Source organism: Peromyscus leucopus, chromosome 3 (assembly GCF_004664715.2).
Source record: "Peromyscus leucopus breed LL Stock chromosome 3, UCI_PerLeu_2.1, whole genome shotgun sequence".
NCBI classification, from domain to species: Eukaryota; Metazoa; Chordata; class Mammalia; order Rodentia; family Cricetidae; genus Peromyscus; species Peromyscus leucopus.
In genome coordinates, this window is record NC_051065.1 from 41020340 (window position 1) to 41026948 (window position 6609).

Below are 6609 nucleotides of genomic sequence, written 5' to 3' on the forward strand. Positions count from 1 at the left end.
TTCCTATGGCTGACAGTAATTTCCATAGAGGAGCATGGTTGCGAGCTCTCTGCAGCCAGTATTTCCAGTAGCTAGAGGGAGCCACATTTGTCCTGAAGAGAGAACCGAGAATACCACAGTACGTTATAGTCAGCCCTTTGAGCCGCTCAACTCCAGCTTCTTCTTACAGTAAGTGTGTAGGATTCCGGTTGGTGGTGTTTGGGAGAAGTACACAGGATAGCCTCCTGCTGGCATAACTGACCTTAAGGTTATTTCTAGCAGTTGCTTTCATTCTTTACTATTCATGCTGGATTTCTTTCCCCTGGTTAGCATTCCTGCTGACCTGTGAGCCTTCACTAATTCAGTAATTCGACCCCCACTCACCTGAAGGATATTAGCTTCCAGATACTTTGATCTCAGCCCGTGTCTATTCTTGTCCATTCATTTCTAAAATGGCATGGGGGTATCAGGGATATATCAGTGGGTCATCTGACCGCCAAGCAGGCCACATATCTCTAGCACCAGACCTACCCACTTACTTCCTACTGATAATCAGAGACAATGGAGTTTGGCTGCCTTCCTTATCTGCTGGCCTCTTAGTGAGGTCACTGGCAGCAGTGATAGCTTAGAGCTCCATGGGGCGGGGAGCATTGGGTCTATAGAAGGAAGTGCCTCCACATCTGAAGTAGGGACCTGGGCATTGATAGTGATGAAGTTGTGGAGAAGGAAGTCCACATTCCCCTGCTGTGTGACTGGAGGTGACAGCAAGTGGACTTTTTCCATTCTTGACCCCAGGAACCACCTACTGAGAAGATAGTGACAGAACAGCTTGTGTTTGAGATCTTTTACTGCACGGATTTCACTCAGTCCTCATGGTGAGCCCCATGGAGAGCTGAGCCACGTCTTTAACAGGGCTCCATTGCTCCTCAAGGAAACGGCTTTTTGGTGCGATTGGTAGGCATCTGTTGGTACAGCATCTTTCTATGAAGTGTGTCCTTTGGCTTTGGTTCTGCTTTGTTGTCTGAGACTGTACTGTGGTGGGTAAAACCCCTTAGATCATAGCTTCTTAACCTGTGGGACTTGACCCCCACAGGGTCCCATATCAGATATCCCGCATATCAGATATTTATGTTACAATTCACAGCAGTAGCAAATATACAGTTACGACGTAGCAACAAAATAATTTTATGGCTGGGGGTCACCACAGCATGAGGGACTGTATTAAAGGGTCACAGCGTTAGGAAGAAGCACCACCTTGGACCCTGCTAAGAGCGCTGAGGCACTGAGGGAACTGGGCAGATGCAAACGTTGTCATTCTAACTACGCTTGTGCTGTGACCAGATCCTCCAAGCCCCTGCTGCGGTGACCTCCTTGCCATGATGGACTGTACCTTGAACCGTCAGCTGAAATAAGCCCTTTCTCTCTTCAGTTGCTTTTCTCAGGGTGTTTATCACAGCAACACGAGAGGACACTAAGACAGGAACTGCTATCAGAGGGGAAGTTGTTGCTGTGATAAACCTAATCCTGTTGTACTCAGGCCGTTGGAATTGGTTTATGGGAGGAAATAAAGAGGCCGGGTATGTGGCTCGGTGGTGTGAGAGTCTCGATTCAATCCCAGCGCCACCGCAAGCAAACAAAAAGCTCCCCAAGCACTTCAGTGCAGAGCATGTATGTAAATGTTCTTTAGAAGCATGTTTGGAAGGGACTTAGAGGTGCATCAGTAGTTTGTGCCTTATTGTTTTAAAACCACGCAACTGGTTTATCCTTGCAGTGTGGATATTTGGGGGCCTCAGCTCTCCGCCTAGAGTTCATCTTTGAAGGTTTTCCACCATCTTAACACACCATGATTTCTCCATCCAGTGTCCATATAACAGTGAACCAGAATTGTCTTTTTCCTTGTGAATTCTGTAAGAACATTGACTGGATTTCCTTTACTTTATTTATTTATTTATTTTTTTGCATTTTTTAAATTTTATTTTATGTGTATGGGTGTTTTGCCTGTAAGTATGTCTGTGTGCCATGTGTGTACAGTGTCTGAGGCCAGAAGAGGGCACTGGATCCTTTAGAACTGGAGTTGCAGACAGTTGTGAGTCACTGTATGAATGCTGGGAACTGAACCCGGGTCCTCTGGAAGAGCAGCCAGTGCTCTTAACTGCTGAGCCATCTCTCCAGCCCCATTTTGTTTAACTTTAAATGTTTTTGTTTGTATTTTGTTTAACATTTTATCCCCACCTTTCAGTATAGTGTTCATTACTAGGTTTTTTGTTTGTTTGTTAAAAGACAGGATCCTGCTCTGTAGCTCAGGCTGTACTAAAACCTCTGAATCCTCTTGTCTCTGCCATCTGAGCGATAGTATTACAGGTATACACCACTACACCCGGCTCAATACATACATATTATTTTAACTCCACGCACAGCCAAAGATGACCTTGAACTTCTGATCTACTTGTCTTCAGGGCTGGCATTACAGGTATGTACCACCGTGCCTATTTCATATGGTTCAGGGGATTGAATTCACAGTCTTGTGCATGTAGGCGAGTACTCTGTTGGCTATGCTACATGCCTAGCCCTCAAGAGAGAGTTGAGCGAATGAACTGGGATATGAGTACTACACCACATTACTTTGTGTTTCAAGAGTGCTATGGTTCTAATCAATGGAATTTGCTGTTTTAACAATAGTGATGGCATTCTTAAGCGTGGGTGTTTCTTGCAGCCCCTGCTTTGGGAGAATGTAGTGATAGTACCTATTCATGCATGACTGGCTCTCCTTCTATTAGCTGCTTTGGGTCCCTTTGCTCATATTTTTGAAGTCATATTCCCTTAAAATTATCAGGAACCTGTTGCAGAAAAGGTTCTGAGTGATGCAGAATGTCTGTGCAGATTTGGCCACACCTAACTTCATATGCTTCTAAGCTATGGCATTAGTCAGGGTTCTTCAGAGAAACAGAACTTGGAGAATGAATTGCTCACTGTATGTATAGAAAGGGGATTTATTGGAATGGCTTACAGACTATGATCCAGCTAACCCAGAAATGGCTGACTGTGAACAGAAAGCCCAAGAATCCAGAAGTTGCTCAGTCTACAAGGCTAGATGTCTTCGCTGGTCTTCAGTATATGCTGGAGTCCTAAAGAAGCAGGCTCTAATATAGTGTTTCTCAGCCTTCCTAATGCTTCGGCCCTTTTATACAATGCTGTGACCTCCAAGCATAAAATTATTGTTGTTGCTACTTCATAGTTGTCATTTGCTACTGTTATGAATCGTAATGTAAATGTTTTTGGAGATAGAGGTTTGCCAAAGGGGTCGGCAACACCAGGTTGAGAACTGCTGGTCTATTGCCAGTGAAGGAACAGACGCGCTAGCAACGTGAGACCATGCAGGTGAAGAGCAAAAGTTCCCATCTTCCATGTCCTTATATGGGCTTCCGGAAGAAGGTGAGACCCAGATTAGAGGTGTGTCTTTTAAAGATCTGGATCAAAGGTAATGTCTTCCTACCTCAGAAGAGCAGGCTAGAAGTAGATCCAGCCACTTCAAACCAAGCAAAAAAAAAAAAAAAAAAAAAAAAAAAAAAAAAAATCCCCCACAGGTGTGCCCTCCATTTCTGGATTCCATTTAATTCTGGACATAGTCATGTTGACAGGAATAGCCATCACAGCCACCTTTGAAGCGCCCATTCAGGAATTCCCTGCCTAATTTTCTTAGATTGACCTGGTTTTGGGGCTTGTCCTGGTTTGAACTTGGTGTATCTGGCTTTCATTTTCAGACCTCCACCCATCCTTGAATCTGCTTTTCTGACTTTTTGCCTGGCTTTGGCGTCTTCAAGCAAATGACCTCAGCTCAACCTGCCTTTGGCTTTGTTTCCCTGCCTGAGAGGATGTGAAGGAACCGAGTTCTTCTGAGGAGACTGGCTCAGTGCAGTTCGCCTGAGGGGAAGCTGGCACCATGGCAGGGAAGAGACAGGTGTACTGTATTTTACAAATGAGTATTTTAACGTTACCCAGGCATTGCTGTGATGCGTTTGTCAACTTTTATTGTACAACATTCCCATTGCCAATATTGAGTGGATTGTTCCAGAAGTAAGACAAAAAAGTGGTTGTCTGTTAGTAATTAAGATTTGCTTTACTTTTAGTGTGTGTGTGTGTGTGTGTGTGTGTGTGTGTTTCAACTTCCTGTTCAAAGAGGAGAACATTTTACAATCTGGAAAACTTTGTACAGAATGTGCTGTTGTGCTTATATCGTGAAGTCCTCTACTTGTTCACTCTACTGCCCAGAACACTACTACACTTTCCATACATCATTCCACAGTATTTTAACAAATACTGTCCGTAGATATTTGCATAAATTGCAGCAATCCTGTCTCTAGCTCATTGGAAAGTAGCCATCTTTTAAACAACCCAAACTAATGCCTGGCTTGTTAATAACGTGATTTGAGACCAGTGATTTCTTAGAAAGCCTCCCGGGAATATGTTTCACCAAACAAAGCTAGCTATCCACACAGGGACGTCTCTTCAGGACTGTCTAGTGACGCTTTTTCAGAATATTAGATTTTCTTCTTCTTTTATCACCTACTAGTTGGAAGGGTACGGAATTGTCACCCCCACCCTCTGTAACCCCATGCACTCAGACAACCCGCAGGACACCCAGCCTTACAAGAGTGAGCTGGCTGGCACAGGACCAGATGTGCAGATTCCTCATGCTCAGGGTGGCTGATGTGAGAAGCGCTGGCAAAAAGAAGCTGGCCTGGCCCAAAGAACCACCGAGAAAGAACAGATTTCAGACAGGCGGTCTCACAGTTTCCCTTTTGTTATTTCTGCCAACTCTCAGCCACTGCTTTCTGAGGAGCTGAGCAAACCAGACAAACGAGCATTCTCGAACGCACTGAATATACAGGCCAGGGCTTTCGCTCGATAATCTTTAATCTTCTGTGTATCAGTTTACCTTTCCACATCCATCCACCCAATTTACATTTAAATAAAGCTTTCAAATTAGTTGCAAACTTAAAAAAAAAAAAACAGCTACTTAGGGAAAAAAGGCTATTTAAAAAAATAGGTTGTCTTTAAAAAAAAAAAAAAAGCGTTTCTTCATCTTTACGAGATTGAAATGACCAGTTTTTACAGGCAAGAAGCCTGCAAAATGTTTTTCGTTCTAGCCACAGCCAGTTCTGATATTTTCTTAGAACCACTCCAAGGCAACACACCGGCTGTAAATATTTTGTTTTATGTGATTTTTTTTTTTTTTTTTTGAGAAAATCCTGAATCTCATTTGCTTGACTGAAAAAGCACCTGCGTGGAGGGTGTGAGCATTCTTTTTCACTGATTTCATTTCTCTCCGCCTGGCTCTGTTTTCCCGGCTACCTATTTGTCCGTAGAGTTGGGGCCTCGCATGCGCAGTGAGGACCAGTGAGGGTCTTGTGTGTGGGGACCAGCTTACTTGTCAAGGCAGCAGAGGGCAGAGAGACGAGGCTATCTTAACCCCCATCCAGCTTCTGGAGGAATTAATTTAAGAGCTCTGAGGACTCACATGGAGGGAGGGCTAGAGTTACAATGTTACACACTTTGGAGGTTTCACTCCTGGAGTCTTTCTTTGGGGTTTTGCTAAGAATTTGTTTTCTGCATTATTTTAAACATAACACCCTCCTGTAGAAAACAATAACATACAGTACACTTAATATTTTTATTAAGAGTAAGTCTTGTGCTGAATGTTATTTTAATGAAATAGAATCTCACAGAGAGATCCTCCTGGACTGTTACTCTGATGTGTATGTGTGTGTGTGTGTGTGTGTGTGTGTGTGTGTGTGTGTGTGTGTGCGCGCGCGCGTGCATGAGTGCTACAGCGCACCTGTGGTGGTCAGAGACAACTTCTGGTGTCAGCCTTCACCTTCCACCTTGTTTGAGACAGGGTTTCTTAAATATTTTAAAAAATTAATACTTTCACAATTTCATACAACGAATTTTAAATATTCCTCCCCTCATCTAACTCCTTCCAGGTCCACATCTAACTTCCATAGCCACCCAACTTTGTGTCCTCTCTAGTTTTTTAAACCTGCCCCGTCCAGTTTGTGCTGGTCAATGTACTCTTGGAAAAGGGACCGTCTGCTGGAGCATAGTTGTCCATCACAGATGAACTCACAGTGCTTGAGCCAGCACCCAACAAAACCTGTGCAAGCTTAAGTCAAACAAAGTCCCAGCGTGGAAGGGAGACAGGGTGCAAAGTCCCAGCCCTAGCTGGGGAGCTATTAGCAATTGGGAGAAGGTGGGTCAGTTCTCCTTAAGGGTCTGGTCCTGGTAGGGAGGTAGGGTCTTTTGTTGTTAACTGCTGAAAATGCCAGGTTAGCAGGCCTGCGAGCTCTAGGGGAGTCTCCTGGTTCTACCTCCCATCTCACCTTGGGATTTCAAACACAAAGCCCGGGATCCCCACTCCTACACCCAATTTTATGTGTGCTCTGGGGATCCAAAGTGGAGACCTCGTGTTCACACAGTGTGCTTACCTACTGTGCCATCCCAATGACCCCAAAGTAGTTCTTTAAAATTTTTATTTTTAAAGAAGATTTTTAGAATATTTGATGACAAATAACATTGAGATGAATTAACTTATTCCTAGTCATTTCACAATTAAATGAATTTCCATGGAGT

The 6609-nt window shown here is 43.9% G+C and overlaps 1 long non-coding RNA gene across 1 annotated transcript; it reads left to right on the forward strand.

Moving 5' to 3' along the window:
* The first annotated feature begins 628 nt into the window (after positions 1-628).
* Positions 629-3973, forward strand: LOC119087522. The gene is made up of 2 exons (XR_005090986.1): positions 629-854; positions 3741-3973. It is a non-coding gene; the product is annotated as an uncharacterized LOC119087522 (long non-coding RNA).
* Positions 3974-6609: the final 2636 nt, after the last annotated feature.